This window comes from Dermochelys coriacea, chromosome 20, assembly GCF_009764565.3.
Source record: "Dermochelys coriacea isolate rDerCor1 chromosome 20, rDerCor1.pri.v4, whole genome shotgun sequence".
In the NCBI taxonomy this organism is placed as follows: Eukaryota; Metazoa; Chordata; order Testudines; family Dermochelyidae; genus Dermochelys; species Dermochelys coriacea.
In genome coordinates, this window is record NC_050087.2 from 1,214,377 (window position 1) to 1,227,511 (window position 13,135).

Genomic DNA, 13,135 nt, shown 5'->3' on the forward strand with positions numbered 1-13,135 from the left:
GCTGGACACATGCCCGATGCGGCCTGACTCTCGCCATGGCCCCACTACTCCTGGGCTGTGCAGGGTGTTCCTGAAAGCCCCAGCTCCCGGAGTCAGATGATGGAGTCAGGAGCCAGCCCCCATTGAACCCGCGCTGTGAATTTAAACCAGTGGTTTGGCTCCGATATTGCTTTGAGAGGCTGCTCTCCAGAGCTCCCCAAGTGTTTAGAAACCAGCTGCAGTTAAACTAGTGTCACTTCCCTGGGCAGCCAGGCCTGGGGGCTAGTCCCTCCTGGGTGCGGAGAACAGGGGCAGCTGAGGCCCCTAATGGCCCCACCCAACTCCACATTTGCTGGTGGCTTTACAACGGCCTGGTTTTTAAGCCCATCTTGTGGTTTCCCAGCTCAAGGCTGGTGAAGACCTGGCCCTCCTGAGCCCCACCTGGGTAGCCCCCCCCAGGCCCTGCACTTCCTGTATCACCCTTGCCGCTGGGCTTCAGTGCTAGAGCCCCCGCCCCAGCATGGCGGCAGCTCCCAGGCTAGAGCCCCCGCCCCAGCTCCCAGGCAATGAGGCTGTTCCTAGTCAGCGCCCGTAGCAGGAGGCTGCTGGTCAGCGCTTAGCCCAAGGTGGTTCCTCTGCTGGGCGCAGCCTGCCCCAGGTGCTGCCAGGCCAAGTCCAGCCCTGGCTTGTCTCCCTGGTGAGGCTGCTCCAAGCCTCCACCAATCCACGCTCAATCCACGCTCTGGAGCTAAAACGATCCCCAGGCTTCCAGCCCCACCTTGCCCCCCAGCAGGGAAATGGCTGCAGGAAGGAGAAAGCATCTTATCTCACTGCCCAGCCCGCTCCCGCCAGGGCAGTGAGGCCCAGCTGCCATTTCCAGGCTCCTCAGGGCCTCCCCACCCCTCAGGCTTGGGCCTGGCAGCCAGAGCAGAGCTGACTGAGATGGAGGCGTAGTTGCTCGTGCCCCTCGGAGCACAGCTTTGCCCTGGGCCTGGACAGGAAACTGCAGGGAGGTCAAATCAAACACGGGCCTTGCTGCCCCAGGCCCCGCTAGCTGATCATTCCCACCTCCGGGGGCTGGGAGAGGACCCGGTCTGGCCAGTCCAGTGTCCCATCTCCAGGAGTGGCCAGCACCAGCTGCTTCGGACAGTGCAAGAAACACTACAGGAGGCAGCTGGGGGTGAGGGCCCCAGGAATGCCCCTGCTAACCCCCGCAGCTCGAGCCTGGCTTAGACGCTGAAGCACGACAGTTCACATCCCTTCCAAAACTCTTGCTGATTTTTAATCACCCTGGCTAGTCTTGTTAGCCAGAGAAACGCCTAATCCCTTTGTATAAACCCTGCTAAGATCTTGGTCTCCAACCGCGTCTTGTGGAGTGGAGTTCCACAGGCTAAGTGCACACAGTGTTGGAGGGGAGGCATAGCAGAAGGATCTCACTGGTTTCCTGGCACACCCAGTGACAGGAAGATACTCGGAGGCTGGAAGGAGCACAGAGACTAGCAAAAACAATGACTTGTAAGTGCAGGACGAGACAGCTAAATATGTCCAGGTGATGGCTCCATGGTCCGGGGGCTGGGGTTTTCCATAACAATAACTCTCTGCAAACATTAGACAAGCGTGCATACCTAGGAGTGGGGTTACTTAGTGTGGACTGATGGGGTATGGACTGGGAAGAACAGGGGGATCAGTGGGAGTCCGGCCTCCTTATGAGCTGAGTTCAGATACTAAAGGAGCTGAGGGCCTTGTCCAAGGATCCCAAATGACCTGTGGTTCCTTTTACGAAATCAGCACTTTTGCGTCCCTTGAGCACATGCCTGGGAGATGCTTTCAGGGCTGCTGCCCAGCCGTGCTGCAGACAGAGCCACCATCCAGAAACGCCACCAAAAGGCAGCAAATTCAGGACTGAGGAAACATCTTCCCACAGCGCAGAGCTAGACTGCGGAACTTCCTGACATAGGGTGTCACCGAGGCTGAGAGTTCAAGGCAGACCGGACGGACGTCTCGATAAGAACACATGGAGTTCTAACAGTTAGCATGAACATGGTGTATCCTTCAACAGGGAGTTCCACAGGTTAGTTACCCTTTGCATAGAAAACTGTCCCTTCTGTCCTGTATGCATGTGCTGCCATCCAATTACGCCTGCTGGGATGGGGTGAATAGGGCCGACAAGAGCAGCCTGTAGCGTTTTATAGGCCACTCTCAAGTTGGCTCCAGATTCTTACTGAGAGTCTGCTGCAGAGCTCAGGACGGAACCCAGGAGTCCTGACTCACTCTCTTGTGCCCTAGCCACAGTTTTGTTTGCACGCCACACTAGTGCAAACCCCCACAGCACAGGCCAGGGTCAAAGTCCTTCCTCAGGTCTGGACAATCCTGGAAACACTTTGTCACCATCCCACACCCTCCTGCTGGACCTCTCCGCCACACGCCCAAGGAGCTGCTGGCCCAAGGGCAAGCGTTCAACCCACAGCACTGCAGTGAAACTGTGAAGAACCAGCCTGGCTAGGCCCTGCTTGGGCGCTCGGCTCAGCTCCCGCCCCCCCTAGTTCCAGGTCAACTCTTATTTTTATAACAAGCCCAACCGCAAATTACAGCGTCCGCGTTCTGCAAACCTACAACTAAGGAGGCAGGAGGGTGTTTTCTACCCGCCAACCAGCCCTGCTCCTTCCTCTGGGCTCGGCGGACGCCAGGAGCTGGGCTTAGCTAGCTGTCAGGACCAGGAGTTAAATCCATTCCCCGGCCCCTTTGCTCTTCTTCCCCAAGTCACATCAAGAAGCCAAACCTGCCTGCGTCCTGCTCGGGGGGCTGTTTACTTCTCAGGGGAGCACAGGAAACAGCCAGCAGACTTCCCCGCAGCCAGCTTCAAAGCCCCAGAGCAGACAGAGGCGACTCTCTAGTCTTTCCCCTTTGGCAATGGTTGCATCCCGGTGGATTTCACCTTAACACCATCCAGGCTGGTGGCTCTGGCCTGCAGGGGCCAGGCACCAGGGCCAGCCCCCTCCATTCTCTCATTCTTGAGAGCGGGGCCAAGGCCCGAGCAGGGAATCAGGGGCTCCATTTGGATTAGGGAGGCAGGGGCCCGGCCATTTGCCCCGTGACGAAGCGGGACTGCTGAATATTGTGGGGGTGCCTCAATTTCCCCTATGCAGTTCTTAAGTATCTAGGGGGTGGGATAAGGATGTATGATCGTTGCAGAACCCTAGAGGGCAGGTGGGTGCAGGGGTCTGGACCCAGAGAATGGCCAACACCCTGTTTCCTGGCAGCTGATGGCCTGGGCCTTCCCCCCCTGCAAGGTGAGAGCTAAAGGGTTGGAGAACAAAGGAATCCGGTGACCTCCTGGCCCGGGAAAAGGACAAAGCCCAGAGGAGGAGGGGCTGGAGGGGGAGGCAGTTGGGGACTGGCTGGGGACATGGAGTGAAGTTCAGATGGGGTTGTCTGGCTCCCTGCCCCCCCAAAAAGGACCCAGCTGAGGGGTCCTGTTCTCTGCACCTACAAGCTCTGTGTTAGACCATGTTCCTGTCGTCTAATAAACCTTCTGTTTTACTGGCTGGCTGAGAGTCACGTCTGACTGCGGAGTTGGGGGGCAGGACCCTCTGGCTTCCCCAGGACCCCACCTGGGCGGACTCGCTGTGGAAAGCACCTGGAGGGGCGGCAGATGCTGGATGCTCCGAGGTCAGACCCAGGAAGGAGGGAGCCGGGTGAGCTGTGTGTCCTGCAGACAGGCTGCTCACGGAGAGGAGACTTCCCCAGAGTCCTGCTGGCTTCGTAGGGAGCAGTTGCAGAGCATCGCCCGGGGATTCCATGACACCCCCGGCTGGGACCGATCCCGGGACTCTCCAGCCTGAGGTGCCTACAATGTGAAACATGGCTAACGAGTCGGCGAAGGAAGATGAGAGGACAACAAGCGCTCCGTGAGAGGCAGGAATCCTCACCCCTCACCACCCGTCCCAAGAGGCAGGCTAGGCACCTGCACAGAGAAACCACTGGACTTGCCGTGGAACTCATGCCATCTCTTAGGGCCGCTTTAGGGGCCTAAATACCTGCAACAGCCCAGCCATTAGGGATGTGTGAAAATCCCAGCCACAAGTCAGTGTCTGGCCCATGGAGCCAGCGGGGGGGCTACTAGCAGTTTACCACTAACAGGAGCTGCAGGGGGCACGGCCCCACGGAAAACCAGGCCCTTGGGTTAGGCACCTAAGTGGAGCTGCAGTCACCTCCCCTGCAGACCTCAGCGTCTGGAAAGCGCCAGCTTTAGCCCAAGCAGTGCCGCATCGAGTGGGGGTGGGGGAGGCACACTTGGAGAGGCAAAGCAGCCAGGCAGGTCTAAGGAAGAAAAGCCCAATACTTGAATGCTGAGCGGTGCAAAACTTGGGATCTCCTGCCTCTGTGCTCCCAGGGCAGAGCCAGTACCACGGGACATTTTGCAGTTTCTTTATCCTCCCCCACACCCCTGAAAAAACCCACAATCCAAAAGCAGTTGGGTTCGTTTTTTCCCCAGGAGTGGAAGACGCGCTTGGAAAGCATAGCCAGAGACACAGGGCCAGATTCTGCCCCAGGCTAGTGCCCCAAGCTCCTTGGGGTGACCCCAGATCCACCGCGGGGTCCGCAAGAGCAGAATCAGCCCTGGGGGCCAGCGCTGCTGGCAGTGAAGTTGCAGGCTTTTGGCACAGGCGAGAAGCCAGCCGGGCGGCTCTGTACTGAGCTCTCCCGTGGCAGTTACAGGTTATTTCGGATCAGAGCCTCCAAAATCCTAGTTCCTTTCTCAAAGCTCCAGTCTGGGCTTTAAAGGGCTCCAAGTCAGCGTCAAGGTTTTGCTTCTTAAACCTCCAGGGTGCAAATCCAGTCACGGGCACAAGTGTCCCCTGCACCCGCCCTTGCCCAGGCCCCCCAAACCTAGCCCGGAGGGACCCAGGGATAATGCACCAAGTCTGAGTCTCCGGCAGCCAGTTCCTTGTGGGTGAGAACACCAGCGTTCTGAGCAAGGGCCCAGCTGCATCAGGGACTGGGGCAGCGAGGCAGATGCTGCGCATTGTTCCAAGCAAGGCCAGCTCTGGTGACTGTCGCCACATGCCTGCGTTACTGCTTTTTGCTGTTGCCACTTTTTGGGTGCTCCTGCCAGGGTGTGTGTTTCCCTAATGCAGACAGGCCCCCAGCAGCAATGTTACCCACTTTGCAGAGGTCTGCCCATGGTGCGAGTTCACCATCTCTCTGGGATTTGCACACTGCTGGGGAACTGGCAGAGAGGTGGACCCACAGCAACAGGTCTAGTGCTCAGTTCTGCACTGAGGCTCTCCTATGCCTAGAACTAGGAGGGATGGGGCCGTGCCAATGGGCCTCAAAATAGGAGGTTAATTTTGTGCCAGGTACAAACAAAGCCCGTCCCTTTCACGCCAGCTTTGTTCCCCACTGGGCCAAGCTGCAAATAGGAAAGCATTTGAGGATCAAAGTTAACTAAACTCATCAGCATTGAAGCCAAGCGAAGCCAACTCCAAGACTGCAGCCTGCCTGGAATGGATTCCCACTGATCTATAATTACTGTACAGCAGCTCCTCCATTGCTACATTCCCTCACTAATTACACACATTCCCCCACAAGCCCAGGGAAGTGGGTGGCAGATCCAAGACATTAATGACAGGACGCCAGATTGAGGGGGAGGGGCAAGGGAGAGAGCTGGGCTGGGAGGCCAGCAGGCAGCCTGCAGCACATGATGGGACCCTGCCAAGCTCCAGCTAAGCCGGAGCAGAGCAGACAAAGGACTTGGATGGGAGCTTGAAAGTGGCACTTAGACACTGTCTAATTGCTTGTGCAGCCTTGCTGTGTGCTGTGAAACACGTCCAGAGGTGGCTGCATTTCAGGGCTGGGCAAAGCCAGGCACTTTGTCCCTCGCAGGGGCTGAGTCGGGGGGCTGACGAGTTTACCATGAATTGACTCTGAGGCATTTCAGCTACTGCCCCCCATCTCATAACTTGCAAAGCCCACTGGCTCTGGAGCTCAGGGGCTAAGGTGGCGATCTAGACAGCTGCTTGCAGAAGCTAAGAACCCGTGTTTTAGCACGTTTCAGAGGGAAGTTTTGCCATCGGTAACAGCTGGATTACATTAGTAACAATTCTGTTCTTAGGCTGCCCTTTCTTTTTCATCAAATGAACTCAAAGTGCTTTACAAAGGTGAGTACCCTTATTCCCCATTATGCAGGTGGGGAAACTGAGGCACAGAGCACGGAAGGGACTCACCCGAGGTCATACATTAAGGTTCAGAACTCCAGAATCCTGACTCCCAGTCCTGCATTCTAACCACCAGTCCAGTGGCAGTTTTAGTGCAAAGTGCTTTACAAGACGTTTTATGGCAGGCAAAGGACTGTATAAATGAATGATAACTGGGAACTGTTTAAGAACATTTCGCTAGATGCCCAGAAAACCACAAAGCAAGAAAGAAGTTACACTGATTACAAAACCAACCTGGCTTAGAACGGAACTGAAAGAAGCTATAAAAAAAAAATCGACAATACGTAACACATGGAAAAAGGAGGAGTTGATAGCAGTGAATATAAATTAGAAGCTAGGAATTATAGAAAATTGATAAGGGAAACAAAAGGACACATGGAGAACTCTGTGGATGGCCGACTTAAGGAGAATAAGGAGTATGGTCCTGGTTCATGACTGGATGGCAATGGTATCACTGCCACTAAAAGCAGAAAAGGCAGACGAGTTCTACAAATCTCACTCTTCTCTGTCTGGGGAAAAAGCCAGAGTACGTTGTCATATCCAATGCTGCTGCTGCTGACGACGACGACACTCTTTCCATTCCCACGGTAACTCAGGATTATGTTAAACAGCAGCGACTAAAGCTAAACATTTTCAAATCAGGAAAGCCAAAAAACTTGCATCCAAGAATTTTAAAAGAGCTGGCCAAAAGCTCTCTGGATCATTAATGTTCATTTTCAATAACTCCTGGAGCACTGGGGAAGTCCCAGAAAATTGGAAGAAAGGTTTATTTTAACAGGGTAAATGGGATGACTTGGGCAATTATAAGCCCGTCTGCCTGACATCAATGCCAAGCAAAATAATGGAGTGGCTGATAATTGAGCTCAGTTAATAAAGAATTAAAGGACGGTCATGTCATTAATGCCAGTCAATATGGGTTTATGGTTTATACCTGATTTTTTAAATGAGGCTACAAGTTTGGCTGACAAATGCAATAGTGTTGCTTTACTAGATTTTGATTTCTGGAAGACATTTGACTTGGCATCACATCACATTTTTATTAGAAAGCTAGAACAGAACAAACCCAACCCGGCAATCATGACAAGGATTAAAAGCTGGCTACTTGATCTATCTCCAAATGTAATTGTCAAAGGGGAACCATCCCCAAGGGGGTGAGTCTCTAAAGGGTCCCGCAGGGATCAGCTTTTGGCCCTCTGCTAGTTAACATTTTTATCAGTGAGCTCAAAGAAACCATAAAATCCTCACTGATCAGATTTGCGGATGGCACAAAGATGGGAGGGGCGGTGAATAATGAAGAGGACGGGTCACTGAGACAGAACAGTCTGGTTTGCTTGGTAAACTGGGCACAAGCAAACAATGTGCATTCCAATATGGCCAAATGTCAAGTCATCCACCTAGGAACACAGAACACCGGCCGAACATATGGGACGGGGACTCTATCCTGGCAGGCAGTGACTCTGAGAACGCCTAGGAAGGCAGGGGCGATAATCAGCTAAACATGAGGGGCTGGTCCTGCTTTGATCAGGGGGCTGGACTTGCTGACCTCCTGAAGCCTCTTCCAACCCGAATTTTCTATGATTCTGTGAGCTCCCAATGGCCCGCCAAGGTGACCCTGGGGCGTCTCAACAGGGGAATCTAGCACAGGTGTCAGGCAGGTTCTATTGCCTCTGCATTGGGCCTTGGTGCGACTGCTCACACAATGTGGTGCCCACAGTTCAAGAAGGATGTTGATAAATCGGAGCCAGAGAAGAGCCATGAGAAGGAGGAAAGGGTTAGAAAACACACTGAGAAAGGCAAGGAGCTCGGTCTTTCCCAAGGACCCAAGAGAAGGTTGCTGGGAGACGGGCAGAATCTGTGAAGAGCAAGGAGGGAAAGAGAAATGCAATAATAGAGAGCTGGTCCGTCCAGCAGACAAAGGAACAAGATCCAGGGGCTGGACATTGAAGCTGGATGGCAATAAGGCGCTAATTTGGGAACCGGGAGGGTAATTAACCACTGGAACAATTTACCAAGGGTATGGGGAAGTCTCCATCTCTGGCAACATTTAAATCCAGCCTGGCTGTTTCTCTGAGTCCAGACGATCTGCCCTGGGAATTAATCCAGGGCCATGCTCTGGCCTGTCCACACAGGTGGCCTGATGAGACAATCACAATGCTTCCTTTTGGCCTAACTATGTATAATCGTTGGGAGGCTCCAAGCAGGCAGCATGGAGCACGGGGTGCCTCGTGAGAGCTTGACCCGGGTGACAGGGTGTTGCTAGAGTGGGGCAAACAGCAGGTGGTGCTGACACACAGGGGTTAGCGCTCCCTTTGTCTGCCAAACCGCTGCCACCCCTCCAATTTCTGATTTCAGCTTACACCACTGTAAACCCTGAGCACCTCCACTGGAGTGAACAGAGTCACGCTGAATTTACACCAGTATCCCTGAGATCAGAAACTGGCCCCAACTCCACTGAAGTCAGGGGAGTTCCTCTGGATTTACCCCCGTGAGCTGCGAGCGTGTGGAGCAAAGAGCCCAGCCCCCAAGTCAAGACGGACCAGGTAAAAACTGCTGCAGCAGCTGACCTGAGCAGGTGCAGACGGCGAGCTCCGGGGTCCACGCCGAACCCAATTCATGTCATTTCCAGCAGCAAGCTTTGGGCTCCAGCAGATGACCACACTCGGCTGTGACCCCGGCTCACACCTCGCTGCACTGCAGCTGTGGGACAGACAGTCACCCAGGCAGGGAATTTACCCCTCAGGACACACAACTGACATGTTCTCCCTCTTCAGAGCAGCCCTGGCTTCAGTATACTTTGCTCTCTCGGCCACAGGCAGGGCTTGGCCCTTTCAGGAGAGCTGGGCTCAGCCCCCCATCCCCATGATTAATCAGCGACCTCCCCGCTGGTGACATCCAAGGAGCTCCTGGAGCAGGAGAGACCTGGCCAGGCTACCTGCCTTGCTGGTGACAAATGGCCTGGAGAGGCCAGGTGGCAAGGCCTGTTTTACCTGTCTTGGTCAACACTGAACTATGCTGAAAAATTAATGCACCCCTGGGGGAAGTGATGGACTCCTGGCGGGAGTGGCACAGTTGCCCTGGCTGGGGAGCTGGCTTGCCAGCCCACATCACTGGGGAGACTGAGGCAAAGTCTGATACTGGGTTTGGGGGAGATCATCCAACGCCCTGCTAGCGCCCTCCCAAATGAGTCCTTAAGCACCCCCAGCCAGGCTGTGCTGTGGTGACCGTCCCTATGGGGAAACTGAGGCACAAACTGGCTCGTTCAAGTTCCCCGGCGAGCACAACTCAGTGAAACGCGTTTCCTGAACAAAGTATTTTCCCTGGATGAGGCTTCTCCGTAACCAGACGCTAACGCAACGTTCCTGAAACACCAGCCCTGAACCAACAGAGCTCCCGTCAGAGTCCACAGGAGTGACACCATTTGTGTCTCCGTCCCTGGAAGCTGGCATTCCCGTAGGGGGTGGGGGGCAGAGCTCTGCGCTTATCCCTGCTACTCCTAGCTTTGCAGGGAGTCTGGGGCTGTCGTTTCCTCTCGACGTCAGCTTCCGGTTCGGAGAGATGGGAAGAATTAAAGTCTTGCTGCCAAAATAAAGTTTCTCCCAGAAGGGCCCTTTCCAAGTGCTGATCTTCACAAAGGCCTCTCCCACCTGGCAAGCACAGGGCAGAGCCAGCCGCTGTGCGGAAACACGTTCTCTTTTCCTGACCCACGTACGGCGCGCAACGTGCCCCAGAAATTGGGGACAGACAGGCTGCGACATCATCTCGGAGCGATTGTGTCTCTGCTGTGTGGGAAAAGCGCCTGCCTGCCAAAGGCCAGGCCGGGGAAAACTGAACTCTCCAACCGGACGTCCTGGCTGCTCCGAGCCCCAATTCTCAAACAAGAGACGGGGCAGCAGCTGGGCCCAGTGCATTTCAAAGCAAGAGGCACAAATGTCAGCGAGTCTGGGCCCACACCGCAGGGTTTATTGAAGGAACTGTGTCCTCCCATTAACAGACACTGTCTTGGGGTATTTTTGGTTAATTCCAATAATATGTAAATTGGCACCACACCTGGATTTACAACACATGGGAATCTGGCCCTTCGCTGAGATCAAAACATGCCAGCCCCCACCCGTGGCCTTTGCACCCCACACTCTGCTGCAGTTTCCTCTCTCGCATGCATCCGATGAAGTGAGCTGTAGCTCACGAAAGCTTATGCTCAAATAAATTTGTTAGTCTCTAAGGTGCCACAAGTACTCCTTTTCTTTGTGCGAATACAGACTAACATGGCTGCTACTCTGAAACCTCTCTCGCATGGTGTCTAACCAGCTCGCAGCTGGTGACGGGGTTCACTGCTTTGAGGCTGGGAAATTCCATTCTCCCGTTTTACAGATGAGGAGCTGAGAACCAGGGAGTTGCAGCAAAGGAGTCTGGGTCTGAGCTGGGAATCGCACCCTGGTCCTGAGCCCCCATGCGGTGCCCAGACTCCCCTCTGCCCCCCCACGCTACCGGTCATATTCGTGCCTGAGACGGAGAGAGCACGAATGAATGTTACACGAATGGGAACCAACGCAGAGGTCTATTTGCACCAGCAGAGTGGAGTTAAAAGAAAAAAAATGTTTAAACACAGCAAAAAAGTTAAAAAAATCAATGAGACTTCTGTTCCTTGAGTTGTAATTATTAATGCCCCAGAGGACGGGGGTTGTTTATAAAACAGGCTTATTACCAGCACCCACCTTATATTAAAAAATCCCTCCGTTTCCAGTGACAACTGGCAAGTCCACCGGCCGCTGCAGTTTGCCGCTGCTCTCCTTCCCGGTCCACTGACACCTACAGACCGGTTCCCACTAACACTGTGGGGTCTGGGGCAGGTGCGGAGGGCATAGCCTGTCCCAGGAACTGCACAACCAGCCCCAGACGCACAAAACAGCCCCCCAGCTTGGCTCTGCACAAGACATGTCCCGGAATAGAGACAATGGCTTGAACCCCCCCAGCACAGAGGCTGCCCTGCCTCTGGGGGATGGGAGGAGATGCCCATCGAGTGTTGTAAGGTGCTCAGACACTGCAGCCATAAGGGCAGAAAAGGCCCCAGATAGACTGATGTCACTGGACTAGGAGAGTTTCCACCCGCAGAGAACCTGGCCCCAAAGGCCATTACACCCAGGTGGCACCTGGGCAGCCCCTGTGCGCCAGGAGGCGGACATGGAATTGCTTCCCCACAATGGGGCTGGCCTGCAGGAGCCAGTCCTGTCCAGGGGGTGAGCAGGCCTGTGCCAAGGCAGCTAGACCCCCAGGGGGGATGCCTGCCCAAGCTGCACCCAGCTCGTGGCTTGCCATGGACAGACTGGAAAGCCAAGGCCAGTCTGGGCCCAGTAACCCAGAGGAAGCCCTTCCCAACTACAGCCCTTGCCACGTCTTTGTTACCCGCCCGGCCAATCGGGACCGGTCTCGGGACGCTGCCCTGTCCCACCAGCACTGATCTGTGACCAGGCGGCTCCCACCCAAGCAAACCACGTGGCTCACCTGGGACCGGCCAGCTGCCCACAGTCAGGCGGGCGCCAGGGGCGTCAAAGGAGACAGCCCAATGGGCTCTGGGCACCCAAGTCCCTTGGGAGGCCCCTGGGGCCAAGGGGGAGCTGGACCTGGGCGCTACCCAGAACCCCTGGGGCAGCACTGCCTTGCCACAGGGAACCGTCGCACGCACCCGCTGGCCCAGCTTCCTGTGGCTCACAGGGCGCCCAGCCAGCGGAGTTTTTGACGTGGTAGTTTCCGTGGTCGAAAAGCCCCAGCCCAAAACTCCGGGCAGCAAACTGGAAACAGGGGGCAGGAGCCGGTGAGCAGGGAACGCCTCGAGTGCCAGGCTCTGCCCCTGGAGCGTGCAGACGGAAAGGGGAGGGGAGGGGAGAGGGGTTCTCCCAGTGGGAAAAGCCCCTGGCTACCTAGAACAGAAATCAGCAATGCAAACAGCAGTTCCCACTCGGCCCTGGGCCCACCCCAGCAAGGCCCTAGCTTGTGAAGCAGGGTGACTGCACTTACACCAGCGTCACCGAGAGCAGGACTTGGCCCTTCATTTCAAGGGAGCAGACCAATTCCCAGGGGCGCAGGGCCAGGTGCTCGGGGCCGGCACCGTACACCCAGATGGTGACACACACCTCGGACAGAGCGCAGCGCCCCGGAGGTTCGTAAAGAGGAGTTTCCTCCTGGCCATCAGCCTGCGACAGCCACTGCCCGCTTCTGTGCTCCCATGGGCGTCACCCGCTGTCTGCACCCACCTTCCATGCCCCTGGCAGATGGCAAAGCACCCAGGAGAGAGCCAGGGACCCCATTCTCCCCCAGCAGCCACAGGCCTGGGCCAAGGTGTTTGGAACTGAGCAGCACCCCTCCTTCTGCACGCCCCACGGCCAAGGCCAGTCCCACCCAGAGGCCAATGGAGCCAGAGGTGCTGCCCTGGGAGCGCCAACCCCGTGGGGTGCCTGGGAGGGGCTGACGGCACCAAGCACAGCTCAGGAGCACACCCCAAATGCTTCCTCCAGCACATTAAAGACAAGCTAGGAGAGTAATGTGGGGGCACCAATATTCAGGTGGAGGGGATCCTGGACACCCCTCCCCCAACAACGCACTGAGCCCCCCCCACGCACCTAGCCCCCCCACCGCAGGGCCCAGCCCCCCGCCCTGAGACCAGAAGCGACCCCGCCTTCCCCAAGGCATGGGGGATGCCCCCCCCAACTGCAAAGCTGAGATCATTTTCCCCAAATGCTCCACACACACTCCACAAATAACCCGGGTGAGTGTCTTTGACCCCCCCTCAGTTGTTACTTGGTGCCTCCCCCGTCTAAAGGGCAGGGGGGAAGAGCTCCCCGCACCCCCTGCCCAGCCAGCCTGGGCGCTCCCCATTTTCCTGCCTCTCCCGCAAAAACCGCCGCAAACAATACACGGGCAGAGGCGCGACCCCTGGGCGGAGG

At 55.9% G+C, this 13,135-nt stretch overlaps 1 protein-coding gene across 6 annotated transcripts in view; it reads right to left on the bottom strand.

Annotated features, from left to right (window-relative positions):
- Window positions 1-13,135, bottom strand: part of FMNL3 (formin like 3) — a 44,876-nt gene that overhangs the window by 30,783 nt on the left and 958 nt on the right. The gene's annotated exons all lie outside the window — the stretch shown is intronic.